This window comes from Pongo pygmaeus, chromosome 4, assembly GCF_028885625.2.
Source record: "Pongo pygmaeus isolate AG05252 chromosome 4, NHGRI_mPonPyg2-v2.0_pri, whole genome shotgun sequence".
In the NCBI taxonomy this organism is placed as follows: domain Eukaryota; kingdom Metazoa; phylum Chordata; class Mammalia; order Primates; family Hominidae; genus Pongo; species Pongo pygmaeus.
In genome coordinates this window covers 23244753-23267988 of record NC_072377.2, presented here as the reverse complement: position 1 = coordinate 23267988, position 23236 = coordinate 23244753, and the positions used below count along the sequence as shown (strand labels likewise).

Sequence of the window (23236 nt, the reverse complement as noted above, 5' to 3'; positions counted from 1 at the left end):
CCACTGCCAGGGGATGGGGAGCGTGTCAGTGATTCAAGAACAACTTTTCTATCTCTTCAGTGTCTCTTTCAGCTATATGAAGTCAAAACCAGGTACTATGTGGGATCATCTGACTTTTAGTGCTTATGGAGGTGTTCCTTTCTGTGTAGATCGTTGTTAATTTTGTGTCCTTGGTTGGAGGGATTGATCAGTGGAGACTTCTATTCCACCATCTTGCTCTGCCTCCAATTTATGTTTTTCTATCAATGCTATCCAAATGAATACATTGCTTGGTATGAATTTTCTAAAAAAAACAAAAAATGTTTGACAAACACATTTATTCTCTTGCTCTCTCTCTCTAATAAAAACACTTAAGTATTCTGCAAATAATAGTATCATTTATAGTTTCAATGCAATAAAAATTTAAATGGAAATGAGAGTTAAGAATTACTTCTATCATATTTCCAGAAAAATTATTAGCATTAGTGGTCTCTTTTGCTTTTTCTTTAACCTCAAAAAGATATTGAACATTTACTGACTGTGAAAATAAATGAAAGATAAAGCAATCACAGAGTTTCTGAGAAGCTGAAAACTGCAAAAGCACATTGTTAAGAAAAGAAAGAATAACCTGTATTTTCTTAACAAAAGATGATAAACAATGACATTGAGACAAATTCAGTCTCTATTGCAATAAGCAAAAAAAAGCAATAATGGTCAAGTAAATATGTGTATTGAAATTTATTGTAATAATGACTATTTATTAAATTACACCACGGGATAATATATCTCACAGTCAATTTTAATTAAAACATCTGTTACACTCTAAGGTAGGCGATGAATGATTAACTTGTTTGTATGGCTTTTATTTATGTGTGGCTTTCAATCAAAGATATTCATTAGATATGATGACATCTTAATTTGTTCAAATGAATTAATATCTATTATCAAATAATCAAAAGAAGATCAAAATATGAACAATAATGCAAAAAGAACAAATAACTGCATAGTCAAGGAAGGCCTCCTCAGAGAAAATCAGGACAGCCTGATCATCACTCCAGCATCTCCCATCACAAGACAAGTGCCCTATCTGTCTTTGCTTATTCATCATGGGAGAGGCTAGTGGTTTTATTCCAATAGGAAATGAGTCAATAGAAATTATACTGAAACATTCTGAAATGTAATTTGGGAGACATAACTATATGTAAGTAAATGCATGTACATGGGAGAGTATTTTTTTCAGCTGTTCCTATTTCTTATTTTATTGATACATAATATTTATATATATTTATGGGATACTTTTGATATTTTGGTATATGCATAGAATGTGAAATCATAAAGTCAGGGTATTTAGAGTATCCATCACCTTGAGCATTTATCATATATCTGTTGAAAACCTTTCAAGTCCTCTCTTCCAGCTATTTTGAAGTGTATAGTACATCGTTGTTAACTATAGTTATCCTGCTCTATCAAATAATATTTGGTTGGTGCAAAAGTAATTTCAGTTTTTGCCATTACTTTTAATTGTAAAAACCGCAAAAACTTTTACACCAACCTAGTATAACTTATTCCTTCTATTTAACTGTATGTTTGTGCCCTTTGACCAATTTCTCTTCATACCTACCCCACACACTCTTCTCAGCCTCTATCATTCTCCCCTCTACCTTAATGAGTTCAACACTTTTTTATCACCCACTTATGAGTGAGAACATATAGTATTTGTCTTTCTGTGCCTGCCTTATCTTACTCAACATAATGACCTCCAGTTCTATGATTGTTGATGCAAAGGACAAGATTTCATTTTTTATGTCTGAATATAATTCCATTGTGTATATATACCACATTTTCTTTATTCATTCATCTATTGATGCACACTTGGGTTAATTCCATATCTTTACTATTGCAAATAGTGCTGCAATAAAATGGAGGTATGGTTTTTTTTTTTTGATACATTGTTTTTTTCCTTTAGAAAAGTTCCCAGTAGTGGGATTACTGGATCATATTGTAATTTTATTTTTAGTTTTTTGAAAAATCTCCATACTGTTTTTCATAGTGGCTGTACTAATTTACATTCCCACCAACAGTGTATAGTTCCCTTTTTTTAAATATTTTGGCTAACATCTGTTAGTTTTTGTCTTTTTAATAATAGCCATAGCCATTCTAACTGAGGTGAGATGACATCTTACCATAGTTTGATTTGCATTTCCTTGATAATTAGTGATGTTGAACATTTTTTCATATACCTGTTGGCCATTACTAGGTCTTTTTTGAGAAATATTTGTCCATATCTTTTGCCCACTTTTAATTTTTTTTTCTGTTGAGTCATTTGAGTTTCTTGTATATTCTGGATATTAGTCCCTTGTCAGATAAAAAGTTTGCAAATATTTTCTTCCATTCAACAGGTTGTATCTTTACTCTGTTGATTGCTTCCTCTGCTGTGCAGTTTAACCTCTCTTATTTTAATTTTAGGTTTGGTTAACATTTTCTTTGGAACAAGGTTGTGTTAGTATGAAGATTCTTTATATTGAAAATAATGTATTTTTACTTCAGAAGAATAATAAGAAGAAAGAGGAGGAGAAGGAGGAGGAGGAGGAAGGAGGTGGAGAAGGAGGAGAAGGGGAAAGAGAAGACAAAAAGATACATACTCTCCATCTTAGGACATGAACTGAAAATTATCAAGTAATTTTCTGGATTCATGATCATTTGTTTACACAAGTCATTTTTATATAGTTTCTAGTGTATTTTCAAAGAATAAAATTGCATCTAACTTAATGTAAAGATCTAATTGTCTTTTATTAGCAATTGTAGAACTGGGCAGAGTATCATTTTATAAAATAGAATGGATTCTCCACTGTGTATGGTAGAACAGTTTTTGCACGTAATAAAAAGGAAAATGTATTTTTTAAAATAGTGGATTGGCTAACATCAGCTTACTCTATGTTACTTTCCTTTTAAGAGCTAAAGCAGAGGAGACTCTTATTATAATCTAATGGTTCAGATTAGCTGGGCCCTTTCTTATTGGTTGCTGTGAATCTCCGGTTTTCAGGAAAAAATAGTCTGTGAGCCTTTACTTGCTTGCTTAAAGTTTCAGTTTAATTATGTGGCACTTAGCATGAGAGACTCTATTTTTGTTTTTTCTGTTGTGACCTACCACGGGAGCTGACTCCAAAACAATGGCCTCTCAAAATTTTATTTAACGTTATCAATAAGTCAAGACCATTGAAATGAATACATATTTTAGAATAAACCAATGTAATACAATAATGTTTATTCTATGAACTAAAACAAATTTGTGAATAAAATTATACAAGAAATGCACAATAATAAGATCAAGTTCAACAGAAAACAAAGGCTTACATCTATATTATATCATGCAATTTGGAATCTTTAGGTATATTAAATTTTAATAATTTTTCAAAATATTTTTACCTATTTTTGTGTTTATCCAAGCTTGCTTTCTTATCCTTTTAACATACTTACTCAACATACCTACTCAATATTTGTTCATTTGATTAAACATTATACTTTAAAATTATGGTGTAATAAGTACAAAATAAAAACTCAATTACCAGATGTGATTATTTTACTTCTAAACTATCTGAACAGCTAATCACTTGGAACTGACAATGAAGATTTTATCCTGTCATCAAAATATTCATGTAAATATATTATTTTATTATATTTGGTACTGTTGATTCAAATTTGCAGTTACAGATATTATAGAAATACACAGGATAGTTTTAACACCAGTTTTGATTTAATGGCTTTTTTATTGACAATTGCTAAATGTACGTGGTGTCAATTTTCCCAGGTAACGGGACTTTTCCCCACAATCATTTGTAATCAGAGATGTCAGGAGCAACCTGGAGAAAAAACATGCAATGATCGTTACCAAGTGCACAGCCAATTTTTGAACCCGACTTAGGTAAATCCCTCCAAAACTAAAATAAATACTTAAAGCATTTTAAAAATTAAATTACCACTAATACAGATGCTATAATTGGTATGTATGTCTTATTTTTATTCACAGTTTCCCAGTGGAAACCAGGTATAAGTTCCTGCTCCTCTGCACACTATAAGAAGAACTTTGCCATCAGTTTATGATCTAATTAGTCCATCTACATGTTTATTACTCAGGAGGCACTTTGCCTGAAAGAGAGAAGCCATAAGGTAAAAACAGTTTGCAGCCTGTCTGCTCTTGAGTCACAGTAACTATCACCTCCTGTTCCTTCTCTGTTCCAGGCAACATGCAGAGGGCGAGAGAGGAGAAAAGTGGCAAACTCTGACTCCTCACAAGGAAATAAACTGTCTCAGACATTCAAGGAAATCCACAGAGTTTATCTATAATAAATTACTTTCATTTTCTTCTGTCATATTTCAATACAGCCTGACTTTCTTTTCTTTACTTTTTATATTTAAGAGAGGTTTTATGACTGTTACATTGTTCAGATTAACAGGTGATATTCTAAATTAAAAGATATTATGGGCCGCGTATGGTGGCTCACACCTGTAATCCCAGCACTTTGGGAGGCTGAGGCGGCCAGATTACGAGGTCAGGAGTTCGAGACCAGCCTGACTAACATGGTGAAACCCTGTCTCTACTAAAAATACAAAAATTAGCCAGGTGTGGTGGCGCATGTCTGTAATCCCGACTACTCAGTAGGCTGAGGCAGGAGAATCTTTTGAACCTGGGAGACGGAGGTGGTAGTAAACCGAAATCACACCACTGCACTCCAGCCTGGGCAACAGAGAAAGACTCTGTCAAAAAAAAAAAAAGTTATGTTTATGAATGTATTAACTTTTAAAAGAATTGAGGGTTTTCAATGGAAACATTTAGTTTAGATATCAATCTATGATAATGATAAGGAGAGCATTGCCAGGTTTGGGACCTAACTAAGGAAGATTTCAAGTGTGTGCTAATGAGCTGGATTGTCATTGCTTATGCTTAACTCAAGCAACTCTTAAAGGCTGGAACAGATGGAAATGTTATTTAAGTACATGGCTGTAGCCCAGATATAAAATAAGAAGTTATTGGACTCAGCATTGTTTTTATTGTGTGATTTTTAAGTTAATGTGAGCACAAAGAGCTTTGCTGCAGAAAGTTTCAATTTTAATTACAAATGGTATTCCACTACATTGCACTTTTTAAAAATGAGGTATTTCAATTCTGTTAAACGAGTGTTTTAAATGAAAAGTTTTAACATTGGTATAGACAGCTCTATATTACATGGCTAGGTTGGAGAAATATGGAAGGACGAATTACAATTATTTTGCTGTAGTGTTTTTCTTTCTTTCTTTTTTTTTGATACCTCATAGTTTTACATTCTAATGATTTAGATCAGCATAAAACAGATCTTTTTTTCCCCAACCCTTATTCCTATCTAATCTAGTGGATCCTCTGCTATGAATTCAGTCATGACTATTGAATGCATTTTGTTTTGAAACCAAACATTTACTCACACATTGAAGAGTTAGATGGCAACTACTGTATTCTTTTTTGGGGGCGGGGGGACAGGGTCTCACTCTGCCACCCAGACTGGAGTGCAGTGGCACAGTCTTGGCTCACTGCAATCTTCACCTCCCACCTCAGCATCTGGAGTAGCTGTGACTACAGGTGCATGCCACCAGGCCTGGCTAATTTTTATATTTTTTATAGACACAGTGTTACACCATGTTGCCCAGGCTGGTCACCAAATCCTAGGCTCAATTGATCTACTTGCCTCAGCCTCCCAAAGTGCTGGGAATACAGGCAGAAGCCACCTCACCCAGCCTTGCAACTACTGAATTGTTTTTGTTTTGTTTTTTTTTTTTGAGATAGAGTCTCCCTCTGTTTCCCAGGCTGGAGTGCAATGGCACAATCTCAGATCACTGCAACCTCTGCCTCCCAGGTTCAAGCAATTCTCCTGCCTTGGCCTCCCAAGTAGCTGGGACTACAGGCCTGTGCCACCACGCTCGGCTAATTTTTATATTTTTAGTAGAGATGGAGTTCACTACATTTGCCAGGATGGTCTTGAACTCCTGACCTCAAATGATCCCCCCGCTTCAGCCTCCCAAAGTGCTGGGATTACAGGCGTGAGTCACTGCACCCAGCCCAACTACTGAATTCTTAAAATCCATATGCTAACCTTCTAAAAACAAACAATAACAATAACAACAGGAATATTCATTGATGAAAACTATGAATTCTGCGGCAGTCTGTGACAGCTTGAAGCAGTTAACCAAAATAAGTCTCTTTTTGAACTTTCTTAACCTTAAAACAAAAAGTAAGAGGCCATTTAAGGTAGATTCTTCAACGTGGGACATTGCCCAGAGATTTAATTTTTTCTGCTTCTATTTCAGAAGCATAATGAATGTGTCGACGTTAACATTTCAGATATCTCTTCTTGGACCATGTATTGTGCAATTATCAAGTTTGGAGCACTCAATAATTGCCTCTCCACAGCACCTCTTAAATGAAACACTAGCTCTGACAAAGTTTACAGCAATTAAAAATGCCGTGTACTGATTTTTATATTAATATGGGCATGATTTTGTATTCTGATGCTACAATCTCCTTAATACTTAGACATGTAAATGAACTGTCCTCAAATATGAAGATTATCATATTACAGTGACTCTGGCCAAAATTAATGGCAGTTTTCAGTAGCAAAGAAAGAATATCAATGGAGGCCAGGCGCGGTGGCTCACGCTTGTAATCCCAGCACTTTGGGAGGCCGAGGCGGGCGGATCATGAGGTCAGGAGATCGAGACCATCCTGGCTAACACAGTGAAACCCTGTCTCTATTAAAAATACAAAAAATTAGCCGGGCGTGGTGGCGGGCACCTGTAGTCCCAGCTACGCGGGAGGCTGAGGCAGGAGAATGGCATGAACCCGGGAGGTGGAGCTTGCAGTGAGCCGAGATGGGGCCACTGCACTCTAGCCTGGGCGGCAGAATGAGACTCCGTCTCAAAAAAAAAAAGAATATCATTGGAATTTTAGGCACAATATTGCATACACCTCTATGCATATGTATGTATGTGTATGTGCATGTGTGTGTGCTCTATTAATCTAGTTTATTTGAAGGATTTCAATAGCCAGAAATTATACACACTAAGGTATGGAAAGAAAGTAAAGCAAAAACTGCAGATATTCTTGTAAACCTAATGTGTCAAATAAAAAATTGTGTCACAATCAGGTATTATGTTCTATGGTGCCTATTAAGATATATATTCTCAACATCCAAATTGCTTCCATCCATGCTTTTGGAAAATAAATGATAGCTCTGGTCTAGAACATTTAGACCTTCATACACCAAATATTTTGGAAGAAATATTATTTTTCATTTTTAAGATGTTCTTTCCCACACTTTGAAAGGATAACCTCAAGTTTTGGCTCAATAAGTGAATCTAACGTAAAGAGTTTCTGTAAGTGAGTTTGTTCATCTCAACAAAATCTATATAACGCGATAATGAACATCTGAGAAAGTGCAGCACATCATTTAACACAATTCAATCTTTTGGACTAGCTTGAAATGGAAGATGAATGACCTTTTATTTCTAGAGCAAAATCTCAGCTATGGCTTAAGGTCAATAAAATACAAAATGCACATCATGATTTATATATCTTTATTGTTGAATTGTTACTAAAACACTTCAAATTAATAAATTTTACAAATCAAATAACCTTCTAAGCATATGCCGCTAAATATGTATGTTTTTAGCTAGAGTGAGGACTGTTTGAAATAATGAATCTCAGAGTTTAAGATACTGGTTGAAAATATGATAATTCAAGGGTAGGTGAGCCAGTAATAATGGAATCTGCACTAAATCTTTCTGTTCCTGATATTTGGTCTTAATCTAATGAATACATGGATGAGAGGAATCCAATACATCTATCTGTTTCCCACTTCTGTTTGCTGAAAATCATCATAGAGATTCTACTTATAATATGTTCTCTGCAATAGAAAAACCTGTGAGCTGTAGCTGCAGATCCATAGAACAAAACATACATTGTTGTTAGCACCTAAAATCAACCGGTAATTCTATATTTATTGCCATTTCTTCTGTTTTCCCCATTTTTAAGATCTTAACTTTATGAAAAATTAAGCTTCTTTAATATATTTGTTTTCAATTTCTGTGCTTTAATTTTCTAAAAGAAATCAAAACTTGTCAAGTATTTACTAACTTAATACAATAAAGTATTCCGTATGCTATAAATAATTAGTTGGTTGGCACAATGAAATACTGTTTACAAATGCAGTAACTTTTTTATAAATTAAAACCTCAAGTCCAAATCTGTTATATATTCTAAATTAGAAGCCCAGAAATCTTTTAGATTTTTACCTAACATGATAGACTATTCTAAACACTGAAATTGAAATTGCTAAATTTTATGTATATATATATATATATATATATATATATAGCCTTAATCTGTTTTTTCTGTTGCTATAAAACAGAATACCACAGACTGGGTGACGTATAATAAACAGAATTTTATTAGCTCACAGTTCTGGAGGCTGTTGTATTAGTCTGTCTCACGCTGCTAATAAAGACTTACCCGAGACTAGGTAATTTATAAAGGAAAGAGGTTTAATTGTCTCACAGTTCCATATGTCTGGAGAGGCCTCACAATCTTGGTGGAAAGGGAAGGGGAAGCAAGACATGTCTTACATGGCAGCAGGCAAGAGAGAGCTTGTGCAAGAAAATCCCATTTATAAAACCACTAGATCTCATGAGACTTACTCACTACCGTGAGAATAGTATGGGGGAAATTTCCCCCATGATTCAATTATGCCCACCTAGCACTGCCCTTGGCATGTGGGGATTACTACAATTTAAGGTGAGATTTGGGTGGGGATGCAGCCAAACCATATCAGCTGGTAAGTCCAATATTAAGGCCCCAGAGAGTTTGGTGTCTGGTGAGGGCCCAGCCATCCCTCCCAAGATGGCATCTTGAACGCTGCATCCTCTGGTGGGTGGGGAACACTGCCCACACAGGGCAGAACAGAAGAGCCGAGAGAGAGTGCACTCCCAAAAGCCCCTTTTGAAGGCATTTAACCCACCCATGAGGGTACAAGTGTAAAGATACCCTTATAAAAGCCAGAACTTACTGATATTCTTTCAATCTAGAAGAAATTACAAAACAAAATATGGAGTTTGTAAAAATACTAAGGTCCAGGCTCGACAGCAAAGAAAAACATAAAAGCAACGTTTAGCTGTGAGTTATCATATTAAAAGTGTTTTTAAAAAAGAGAGTTTATAATTTTAAACTAAACTAGTAGGGAAAACAGCTGACCACTCCTGAAAATAATAGAACAGAAGATGAGATGAAGAAGTAGTGGAAGTTATTCAAGCCAAGCACTTTTATATGCAAGGCAGAGATAAGATTAGTAGGAGCAAATAGCAGAATTATTGATTTTCAGTAGATTCCTAGGGTGGGAAGGTTTGAAATATCCAGAGCACCATCAAAACATGAAATGCACTGCATTGCTGAGGTCTCATTTCTTTTAAACATGATTTCATCCCCACTCATGATTCATTTTCTGTATGTCAATCTTCCTAGGTCATGCTCCAAGGTGTTGAAGTTTTAAGAGACCAAAAGCATGACAGTCTTCCATTCTTTACCTACGTTCAAACATGCTTGTCATAGTTTGAGAAATCAAGACCAAATTATAATTATAATGATTATTTACTTTTATTTTAAATTCAGGGGAACAAGTCCAGGTTTGTTACATAGGTAAACTTGTGTCGTGGGGGTTTGTTTTACTGATTGTTTCATCACTCAGATATTAAGCCTAGTACCCAATAGTTATTTTTCCTGATCCCCTCCATTCTCCCACCCTCCAGCCTCTGAAAGGCTCCAATGTATATTGTTTCCCTCAATATAAATTATTTTATTACAAAGACATGTACATGTATGTTTATTGCAGGCACTATTCACAATAGGAAAGACATAGAATCAACCTAAATGCCCATCAGTGATAGACTGGATAAAGAAAATGTGGTACATATACACCATGGAATACTATGCAGCCATAAAAATAATGAGATAATGTTCTTTGCAGAGACATGGAAGGAGCAGGTGGCCATGATCCTTAGCATACTAACACAGGAACAGAAAACCAAATACCACATATTCTCACTTAGAAGTGGGAGCTAAATTATGAGAACACATGGACAAATAATTTTTACTCTGCCAAAAATTCAGTGGTGAGCAGGCTTTTTGTAGAGAAGATTTAGTCATTCTTCACTAGGAACTTAGATAGATTCTTCCACTCAATTACAAACATAGCTGGAAAATGATAAGCATTGTGTGAGAAGAGGCAGGTCCATTATACTGCCTGCTACAGAACAGGTCCCAAAAGCTAGTTTCTACAAGATGTTATTTTCCAAAATTTTTGAATATCAAAGCAAATACTCAACATTAATGAAATCACATCTATAAAGTTGTCAACACCTTTTACTGGCATTTTATAAGACTTCATAAATATCAGCTACTAATCTGTGTTTCTGTCAATTTTATGGAACTATATGGGAGAGGATGCTTATGTTGTTATTGAAGAGGTTATTCTTTCTATTTTCAATAAGAAGCAAGATAATTTAGTATCAAGGTAGAAAATAACAAATGCAATTACCTTATTTTAATCATACTAACTGAAAAAATGCAATTCTTAAATATGATGACCATCAGCTGACCACTAGCTGATATAAAACGTACTAGCGTCATATTGCTTTAATATATTGTCACCTTGTTTTAATTAGTACACCTTGTGTACTAATGTCACCTTGTTTTAATATTGTCCATTTGGGTAATAGAAAATTCAAATGTCATTTGTCCTGTGGAAGAAAATAATAGAGGTGTGAGGAAAGATAGAATTTATCTGGAATTGTAGAGCAATGCTCAGAAAGACATGGCACTGTAGCTATTTGCAGCTCAAATTATCTGTCAGTAGTGCCTGGATTGAAAGCAATCTATTATGGTAAATGATATCGCTCTTCCTAACTCACGTGTGGTAACCTTAACCTCCAGTGTGCTTATATTTGGAGACAGTGATTCTAGAGAGGTAATTAAGGTTCAATGAGGTCATAAAGATGGGGAGCTGATTTAAAAAAAAGTATATATGTCCTTACAAGAAAGGGCACAAGAGCTCTTTCTTTCTCTGAGAGCTCAGAAAAAAGATCATCTAAGAACACAGCAAGAAGGTGATTTCCTGCAAGTCAGGAAGAGAGGCCTTACCAGAAACCAACCCTAAAGGCACCTTGATCTTGAACTCCTACCTTCCAAAAATGTGAGAATAAACTTCTGTTGTTTAAGCCACCCAGTCTGTGCTATTTTTTATGTCATCCACAGCACACTAATACACCGTATCTGTGCTTTCTCGCTTTCCCATAACATAAGTGTAGTATACTAACCTTCACTGCAACTCTTGGATGAGATTACGGGCACTAAAGATGAGAAAATGATTCCCAGAAAACTTGCATATCTCTCTAAGGGTTCCACAACTGGTGAAACACAGATCATTTCCAACACAGCAAACTGTAAATAGCCTCTGTAGTTTTTCTTTTTAATTTTTATTTTTTATTTTATTACATTTTTGCAGAACAGGTGGTATTTGGTTACATGGATAAGTTCTTTAGAGGTGATTTCTGAGATTTTGGTGCAGCAATAACCTGCGCAGTGTACACTGTACCCAATGTGTAATCTTTCATCTTTCGCACCCACCGCACCCTTTCTCCCAAGTCCCCAAAGTCGAATGTATCATTCTTACGCCTTTGTGTCCTCATAGCTTAGTTCCCACATATAAGTGGGAACACATAACTAAGCTATGATGTTTGGTTTTCCATTTCTGAATTACCTCGCTTTGAATGATAGTCTCCAATTCCACCCAGGTTGCTGCGAATGCTGTTATTTCATTCGTTTTTATAGCTATGTAGTATTCCACGGTATTTTTTATGTATATAATATATATATATTTGGTATTTTTTATATATATAATATTCTATTTGGTATTATATATAATATATGAAATGTAATATTATATATAATATATAATATATAATATTATATATAATATATAATATATAATATTATATATAATATATAACATATAATATTATATATAATATATAATATATATTCTATATAATATATAATATATAATATTCTGTATAATATATAATATATAATATTCTGTATAATATATAATATATAATATTCTATATAATATATAATATATAATATTCTATATAATATGTATTATATATAACATATGATATTATATATAATAAATAATATATAATATATGTAATATATAATATTATCTATATGATATATAATATATCATGTATAATATTATATAATATATCATATATAATATTATATAATATATCATATACAATATTATATGATATATAATATTATCTATTATATTATATAATAGATAATATTATATAATAGATAATAGATAATATTATGTAATATACAATAGATAATATTATATAATATATAATAGATAATATTATATAATATATAATGGATAATATTATATATTATATAATATATAATATTATATCTAATATAATAGATAATACATCATATATCATATATCATATATCATATATAATATTATATGTATATTATATATAATACCAAATATAATATTATATTTTATATCATTAGATAATATTATATAATTAATATTATATAATATTATATTTTATATTATTATATAATATTATATAATTAATATTGTATATTATATATTATTCTATCATATATTATATATCTTATATATAATATATTTGTATATTATATATTATATATCATATATTATTATATTATATATTACATTATAAATGTATTATATATAATATATATAATACATATACAATATTCTATATATTATATATCATATAATATATAATATATAATCTAATATATGACATATATTATATATGATATATAATCTAATGTATGATATAGATTATATATGATATACAATATTATATATCATATATAATATTAGATATGATATATGATATATAACATTATATATGATATATGATATATAACATTATATATGATATATAATATTATATATGATATATGATATATAATGTTATATATGATATATGATATATAATGTTATATATGATATATGATATATAATGTTGTATATGATATATGATATGTAATATTATATATGATATATGATATATAATATTATATATGATATATGATATACGATATGATATATGATATATGATATACGATATGATATATCATATATCATATATGATATATATGATATATGATATACGATATGATATATCATATATCATATCGTATATCATATGTCATATTATATATAAAACATATATGATATATAAAAAACATTGTATATATAAAAAATATATATAAAATATTATATATATTAAAAATATACATTTTTCATATATATGTTTTCTTTATCCACTCACTGATTAATGGGCATTTGGACTGATTCTGTATTTTTGCAATTGCAAAATATATAATATTATACATAATATAATATATAATATTTGCAATAGCAAAATATATGATATATATAATATAATATTATATCTGATATATAATATATATTACAGATAATATCATATATATTATATATTACATATAATATATATATTACATATAATGTTATATATATTATACATTATATTATATATATTATACATTATATTATATGTAATATTATATATTATATATTATATATTATATATATTATAAGAATATTATAATGTTGTTAAATATATATTATATATCAGATTATATATTATATAATTATATAGAATATTATATATAATTATATATTCTATATAATTATATAATATATAATCTTATCCATAATATTATCTATAATATAATTATATAATACATAATCTTATATATAATATATAATATATATTTATATATTTCATTATATATTATATATGTATCATTTTATATATATTGTAGATAATATAATGTATAATGTATAATATATATAATATATATTATATAATATATTATATAATATATATTAGATATATATATTATATAATATATTATATAATATATATTAGATAATATATTATATAATCTATAATATAATATATAATATATAATATATTAGATAATATTTAATATATAATATATTAGAGAATATATTATATATTATATATTATATAATATATAATATAATATATATAATATAATATATAATATATATAATATATAATGTATTATATAATATAGATAATATATAATATATTATGTAATATATATAATATACAATATATTATGTAATATATAATATATATGATATGTAATATATAATATTTAATATAATATATAATATAGAATATATAATATAATATATAATAAACAATATATTATATATAATAAATAATGTATAATGTATATAATATATTATATATGATATGTAATATATAATATATAATATATTATATATGGTATGTAATATATAATATATAATATAATATATAATATATAATACATAATACATAATATAATATATAATTTATAATACATAATATATAATATAATATATAATATATAATATATAATATATAATATATAATATATAATATATAATATATAATACATAATATATAATATATAATATATAATACATAATATATAATATAATATATAATATATAATATAATATATAATATATAATATAATATATAATATATAATATATAATATAATATATAATATATAATATATAATATAATATATAATATATAATATATAATATAATATATAATATATAATATATAATATAATATATAATATATAATATATAATATAATATATAATATATAATATGTAATATAATGTATAATATATAATATTTAAGATATAAGATAATATATAATATATAAGATATAAGATAATATATAATATATAAGATATAATATAATATATAATATATAAGATATAATAAAATATATAATATATAATATATAATATAATATATAATATATAATGTAATATATAATATATAATATAATATATAATATATAATATAATATATAATATATAATATAATATATAATATATAATATAATATATAATACAATATATAATATATAATATATAATATAATATATACAATATATAATATATAATATTATATATAATATATTGTATATAATATTGTATATTATAATATATTATATATTATATATAATATTACATATTATATATTACATAATATTATATATAATATATTATACATAATATTACATATTATATATAATATATTATACATAATATTACATATTATATATTATATATTATACATAATATTACATATTATATATTATATAATATTATATATAATATATTATACATAATTATATATAATATATATAATATATTATATATAATATTATATATAAAACATATAATATGTATAAAATATTGTATATATAAAAAATATATATTTTTTATAGATATATGTTTTCCTTATCCACTCACTGATTAGTGGGCATTTGGACTGATTCTGTATTTTTGCAATTGCAAACCGTGCTGCTATAAACATGCGTGTGCAACTACCTTTTTCATGTAACTTCTTTTCCTCTGGGTAGATACCTAGTAGTGGGATTGTTGGATCAAATGGTAGATCTGCTTTTAGTTCTTTAAGGAATTTACACTGTTTTCCATTGTGGTTGTACTAGTTTACGTTCTCACCCTTTAATCCCTTTTGTATACTATGTCTTTGTTTTGTTTTTCATAGAAATTTCATTTTTAAAATATTTTTAAGACTGCTTATTTATGCTGATGTAATGTGGTAGTAAACAAACATGCTAAGTAAAACTTTGTTATTAAAATCATTAAGAGGACCGGTATCTTATATATTTCTTAAATATCTAAAAATAAATGAAAAATATCTGATCTATTAAGAAGGTGTATTGTTAGGTAAAGTACACAAGACTGACTCAAGACACAAGACCCAGATATTCATAACATTCCCTTCAGCTTGACCAAACTTTAGACCAGTTGCTTATTTACTTCAAGCCCCTGAGCTCCTTTTACTTAGGGCATTTACTTTAGAAAATGTCCAGATGCAAATTATTTCTCTTTCCCTTAGGCATGCGAATATTTTCTAAGCCTTTCACGAGTTTTACAACCCAGGAATGTCTTTCTCAAGACCTGGGAACCATCCTTTTGAAATATAATCATCAAGAAACATGGCACCCCTATCTCCCAGTCTGTATAAGAGTACCCCTCTAACTTCTATAAGCACTAATTATTATAACACAGGTGAGCTAATTCCATTGACCAACTCCAGTGTCATTCTTCGCTACAGCTAACTCCAACACTTAAAATATAGAAGTATCTCCTTGTTATCCTCGATTTCACCTCCCATTATTTCAGTTACCTACAGTCAACCACAGTCCAAAGTATTAAATGGAAAATTCTGGTAATAAACAATTCAGTTTTAACTTGTGTGCTGTTATGAGTAGTGTAATGAAATTTTATGCCACTTCACTTGGGACATGAATTATTCCTTTCTCCAGCATGTCCCATGCTGTCTACAATACCCACCCGTTAGTCACTTAGTAGCCATCTTGGTTATCAGATCAACTGTCGTGTTTCACAGTGCTTGTTTTGAAGTAACCCTTATTTTGCTTAATAGTGGCCCTCAGAAATGCAAAAGTAGTGATGCTGGCAATTTGAACATGCCAAAGAGAAGCCAGCGGTAAAGTGCTTGCTTTAAGTGAAAAGGTGAAAGTTACCAACTTCCTAAGGAAAAAAAAATTATACATTGAGGCTACTAAGATCTACAAATGTTTTATCAGTGAAATTTTGAAAAAAAAGAAAAATAAAGTGGTGCTAGTTTTGGTGTTGCACCTCAAACTGCAAAAGGTACTACTATGGTGTGTGATAAGTGCTTAAACTTTATCATAGGTATGTGTATGTAGGAAAAAACTTAATATATGAATACGTAGGGTTTAGTACTATCTGCAGCTTCAGGCATGCATTGGAGGTCTTTGAACTTATCCTTCATGGATAAGGGGGAACTACCACTGTAGAAAGACAACATCAAAGTAGGGAGAATTCTTACTAGCTGACCTCACAGGTGATTTCATTGAAGACAGGCTAAGGTGATTAGATGTCACCTGGGTGGTGTGGAATTCGATTAGATATTGAGGGTAATCAGATACTGAAGGTGACAGAGTCTCATGAAACTGGAGGTGTAAGATTGCTGCTGAAACCATGTTAACCCCCCAAAATGGGTTTGTTTGCTTGACGAGTAACAAAGACTTTCCAGAAGAATGCAGGATTTGATGAATAGAAGTTTTATTACTTAATGTAAGTAAAGTGAGCGGTAGGAATATTCTTCAAAGCAATATTTCCCCAACTGAAAGTGACAGGAGGGTTTTATGGGGCCATGGAGAGGGGAGAGGATATGTCATCACATGTGGAAGAGGGGTCCCAGTTTCATAGATGCAGTGAATCGTTATGCCAGCACATAGGTGGCATGGTACAGTAATACAACTATAGATTCTTCCGGGTGGACACTTTAGAATGGTACAGAGCAAAGTTTACTTGAGTTAATCTAGATGTTGGTGTCTGTTAGGAGCTAGTTTTAGCCAAGTAGATGACTGCATTCCACCCAGAGTTTAGGAAGAAACAGACTGCAGGGCAGGAGGCTGTAAAACGGGCTAATTGCTCAAGTTGATTAAATTCCTGTAACTCCTGGAGATCCTCCTTGTCTACTTAAAATTGGACTATGGCAGTTCTGCAGACAAGGCCCAAGGGCAAGGCGTAGTTGAGAAAAGAACTAGAGGAACCTCGTTAAAATTTGGTCAGGCCCGCACGGTGGCTCACGCCTGTAATCCCAGCACTTTGGGAGGCAGAGGCAGGTGGATCACCTGCGGTCAGGAATTTGCAACCAGCCTGACCAACATGGTGAAACCCTGTCTCTACTAAAAATACAAAAAATGAGCCGGGCCTGGTGGTGGGCGCCTGTAATCCCAGCTACTCAGGAAGCTGAGTCAGGAGAATCACTTGTACCCGGGAGGCGGAGGTTGCAGTAAGCCGAGATCATGCCATTGCACTCCAGCCTGAGCGAGAAGAGCAAGACTCTGTCTCAAAAACAGAGAGAAAAAAAAATTTAGTCAAAGAAGGAGCCCTTGTCAACTTTTTAACTTGTCTGGAGCAAAACTTTCACTGGCACAATATATTCCAGGAATGTTTCCAAAGATTCCCATTTTGTGGTCTTTTGAAATGCTTGTGTAGTTTCACGAAGAGTCGTTAAGTGTTCTGTCATTGTGGATTGCCTACAGAATACCAAGAAAGATGTCCAATTCACTGATAAAACAAGTATGTTGAACTTCTACTTTCTGCAAGTTAGTTATTTCGTTGATTGTCCCACTTTTAAATCCCGACTACTGTCATGGACACATTCCTATTTAACTCACACAAGCTGGCGTATGTACAAATTAATCCTTAAGAAAATAGTCATCTGATTTTTCAATTGCACTGAGAATATTGGGATAGTGATACCTGTATAGTTCTTTCTCAAGGTGTGTTGGAGGATTCTGCTACATGGCAGCTGTGTTTATAATACTTGTATAATAGCAGAGATGTGATCTGCCTTCCATTTTCAGATAGGATACCTTTTATAGTAGTTTATGCTGGGAAGAAATTGATGGGTTTATTCTATCATGATTTGCCTGAACATCTCTGAATTTTAGTGATTTGAAATGAGTGTTACCTACTGTGATTTACAGGGTCAGATCATAGATTGATAACAATAAATTACATAAAACAAAAATATTCTTCTTTAATTCTGTCATTATACTGAGCTATGAGCATAAAATACCAGATTACTGAAGACACATTAAGAATGACACATGCTAATAAGCTTGTTATTTTATATATACCATAAACAAGTCTAGAGATCTAATGTCCAAAATGAGGAGTATAGTTAATAACATTGTATTGTATTAGGGATTTTTTTAAAAATAAGTAGGTTTTAGCTGTTGTTTTTACAGAAATATAACTATTTCTGAGATAATGAATATGTCAATTTACTTCAATACAGTAATTTGTTTCACTATCTATGTGTATACCATAATATCATCTTGTAAATCTCAAATATGCCGAAAAAGTTTATTTTAAAAAAAGAAAGGAAAAGTGGCTTCTTTCTTCTTTTTACCTGGGGTCTTCCATTTCATCTTCTCCCAAGTGACCACGAAGTACATTAGAAGAAACAACCAACTGGAAGACAGAACTAGGAAGTTGCTCTGATACTAAGATACAGTTTCAGGCCGGGTGCAGTGGTTCACGCCTGTAATCCCAACACTTTGGGAGGCTGAGGCGGGCGGATCACAAGGTCAGGAGTTTGAGACCAGCCTACCCAATATAGTGAAACCCCCATCTCTACTAAAAATATAAAAAATTAGCCAGGCATGGCGTTGAGTGCCTGTAATCCCAGCCACTCGGGAGCTGAGGCAGGAAAATTGCTTGAACCCGGGAGGTAGAGGTTGCAGTGAGCTGAGATCACACCATTGCACTCCAGCCCAGGCTACAGTGTGAGACTCCATCTCAAAAAAAAAAAAAAAAGATACAGTTTTAAAGGCAAATGTAATCACTGAAATCAACATGGTTAGATAGAAATACTGTGTTTGTAAACAAATTGTGAAGTGCTAATGGAAAGATCTCTGGAATATTTTATGTAGTTGTAAGTAGGAGAAAGGCTGACTGAAATTCTAATTTAATAAATTCATTGTTAGCCAACATTAACATTGAATACTCTTATATGACTAGTAGTAATGACAGTGATGATTAGCAGGCTGAGAAGTATATATAACACTTATAACTTCAGAGCCACTCGAATCAATCTCTTCTTTATCTAAGTAGAAAAAAAATTCCCAAGGGAAAAAAACTTGCTCTCTTTTCTCTGCAATGAATATGCTCATAGAAGGCAGACTCTGTTTCGATCTCATTATCAAAATAATTGGTTAATGTATCTGTAGGAATTTTTAATTGTTAATGTTCAAAGACAGAATTTATTGTGTAATGGTAGTAAATGGAGGGTCTTTATCAAAAGGACTGAAATTGTGTATATTAACAATGCTCAGTCAAGCAATCCTCCCACTGCAGCCTTCAGAGCAGCTGGAACTACAGGCGTGTGCCACCGCACCTGGTGAAATAACAACATTCTTTAAATTCACAGCCTTGTTTCAATTCTTTTTATTATTCTTCAATAAGCCACCTGAGTTCTAGCCATGATGAAGTAAGAGAGCAGATTTGCCTTCTCAACTTAAACTTAAAAACTGGGAGAGTTAAGGCCAAGGTGGCTGACTGGAAGCACATAGTGTGCGCTGTTCTCATAGAAAGGAGACAGAGTGGAGAGTAAACACTAGCTGTTCAACTGGATCATCCAGAAAGCCACACTGGGATTCCTCAAGGAAGCAATGCAACCCACAGAGAGCAGAGAGGAGTGAAACAGGACAGCTGCCCACCCAGGACTGTGTGGAGCCAAGGGAAACTCCCCATCGTGGGGCAATGATGAGTGAGCAAGAGTCCCCAGGGACCCACACTTCTGCCATGAAGCTTCGCAATCCTGGGCACAGGTGATCCTCCCTAACCTGCAACTGCTAGAGCCTCTGGGCTGACAACGAGGGTCATGAAGTCTGGGCAGAGACACCACTCAGGCCCACATGAAGCCCCAAGGGCCACCAACTGCTAAGCACCCTCACACCAGCTGTCATAGCCCTGCCAAAGGAGGCCAAGCTGTCTTGCATACCCTGAGGACAGAGGCCACATCCACAGATGAATTGCAGGCTTCGCCTCTGCTTATCAGGCAAAGACCACTGGCCAGGGACACCAATGCAGCTACCACACCCCACCTGAGCACTCAAGCTGGTAGTAGCTCTGCATTTACCTGGGACAGCGTTCCCAGAGGTCGCCAACAGGCCTGCCATGGTGGCCATAGCCACAGTCTCCACCCCTACTGCCCTCAGGCTGGCAAGGGAGCAAAAAACCCCCAAACTATTATAGGCCTCCAGCACACTGCAGCTGCCTTACAGAAAAGCAGCCAGACTGTTTTTAACATGAGTCCCTGACCCTGCTACTCCTCACGGTCAGGGTCTCCCAACCTGGGACTCCAGTACAGCTGTCCTGCCCTATCTGATCACTTCTGTCAGTGGCTGCTCTGCATTTTTCTAGGGAGGAAATCCCAGAGACAGCCAACAGGCTCTCTGCCATAGCTACTGCATCAGTACTGCCCTTGCTGCCCTTGGGCTAGGGAAATAATAAAGACTGATTGGGTTGCTGACACCTCCAGCACATGGCCGGCAACTGCCATAGGAAAGGAGCCAGTCTTTTTTCTTGTGAGCCCCTGATCCTTTGCTCTTCACAGAGGTGGGCACCCAGCTTGGGCCTGCAGCACAGCCATTCAATCCACAGCTGTACATTCCCACTGGCAGCAGCTTTGTGTCTCTCTGGGGTGAAGTTCCCAAAAGTAACTGCAAGCTCATCTACCACTACTGCTGCAATGGTAACCACCCTTGCTGCCACCACACTGGGGAAGGAACAAAGAGCCTGAGTGCTTTACTCACATCTGCAGCACACCACAGCACCCTACAGAGAAGAAAGAGGTCAGACTGTCTTCCCTGCAAGGCCCCAGCACAACCAGCTCTTCACCAGGAAATGCCCCCTGCTCTTCACCAGGAAATGCCCCCAGCTTGGGTCTGTAACACAGCCTCCCCACCCCTGGCTAACCACTCCTATTTGTAAGAGCTCTGCATCTCTTTGGAGTGAATCCCCAAGAGACAACAGAAAGGCCCTCTGTCATTGTCACTGCCAAGGAGGTCCCTTCCCTGGTCTGCCTCCAAGCTGAGAAGGAAACAAAAAGCCTGAGCTTGCCCCTGGGTTGTGGTATGCAGCCCAGGAGTGCCAAGGTGGGGATCTGTGACCAACATTCAAGTGGGAAAGGTGACCATATATTCAGAGGACTGAGAGGGAACACAGCTGCAAATGCGAGGAAATACAGTGGAGTGAAGTGGCTGAGCAAGAGCTTCCTACCAGTTATTATGCTTAAAAGTTATCTGTTAGATCGCAACCCAAATTTCAACAACAAAAATACTTCTCTAATATACCAACTTGTATATTAGGAAAGGGTTCAGCACAAATAAAGACACCGCACAAAGCCTCAGCCCTCTGAAAACATCCAGAAATGAAACTAACTGACTACACTCAAATTACACTGCAGTTAAAGGAAAATCAGCCCACTCAGATGAGAAAGAAAACGGTGCAAGAACTCTGACAGCTCTAAAAGCCAGAATGTCTCCTACCCGCAAAGGACTGTACTATCTCCCAAGAAATGGTTCTTGACCAGAATGAGATGGCTAGAATAACAAACATAGAATTTATAATCTGGATGCCAACAAATGTTATTGAGATTTAGGAGAAAGTTGAACCCCATTTCAACAAATTCGGTAAAACAATTCAAGGGATGAAAGATGAAATAACCACTTCAAGAAAGAAACAAAACTGAGCTTATAGAGCTAAAAAATTCACTACAAGAACTTCATAACAAAATTGGAAGTATTAACAGCAGAATGGACCAAGCTGAGGAAAGAATCTTGGAGCTTGAAGAACAGTTCTTCAAATTAACTTAGATAAAAATAAATTAAAAAATTAATAAAAAATCTGAGAAATATGTGATTATGTAAAGATACCAAATCAATGGCTTATGGCATCCATGAAAGAGAGGGAGACAGAGAAAGCAACTTGGAAGACATATTTGAGGATATAGTCCATTAAATTGTCCACTCTAACCCTGATCTCACTAGAGAGAGGTTGACATTCAACTTCAGGAAATTCAGAGAGTCCCTGAAAGATACTATACCAGACAACTATCCCCAAGAAATATTGTCATCAGATTATATAAGGACAAGGCAAAAGAAAAAATAATAATGGCAGCTAGAGAAAAGGAAGAGATCAGTTACAAAGGGAACCCCATCAGCTTAAGAGAAGATGTTTTGGCAGAAACCTTACAAAACAGAAGAGACTGGGGGCCTACATTCACCATCCTCAACAAAAGGAAATTTCAACCACGAATTTCATATCTAGCCAAATTAAGCTTCATAAGTAAGGACATATTAAATTTTTTTCCAGACAAGCAAATGCTGAGGGAATTTCTTACAAAATGGGGTCTAATTTAACTAAAGAGCTTCTGCACAGCAAAAGAAATTATCATGAGAGTGAA

At 32.8% G+C, this 23236-nt stretch overlaps 1 long non-coding RNA gene across 1 annotated transcript; it reads left to right on the top strand.

Moving 5' to 3' along the window:
* The first annotated feature begins 2579 nt into the window (after window positions 1-2579).
* LOC134739555 (uncharacterized) lies at window positions 2580-4142 on the top strand. Its single transcript, XR_010126328.1, has 3 exons — window positions 2580-2655; window positions 3788-3901; window positions 4007-4142. It is a non-coding gene; the product is annotated as an uncharacterized LOC134739555 (long non-coding RNA).
* The last annotated feature ends 19094 nt before the right edge of the window (window positions 4143-23236 follow it).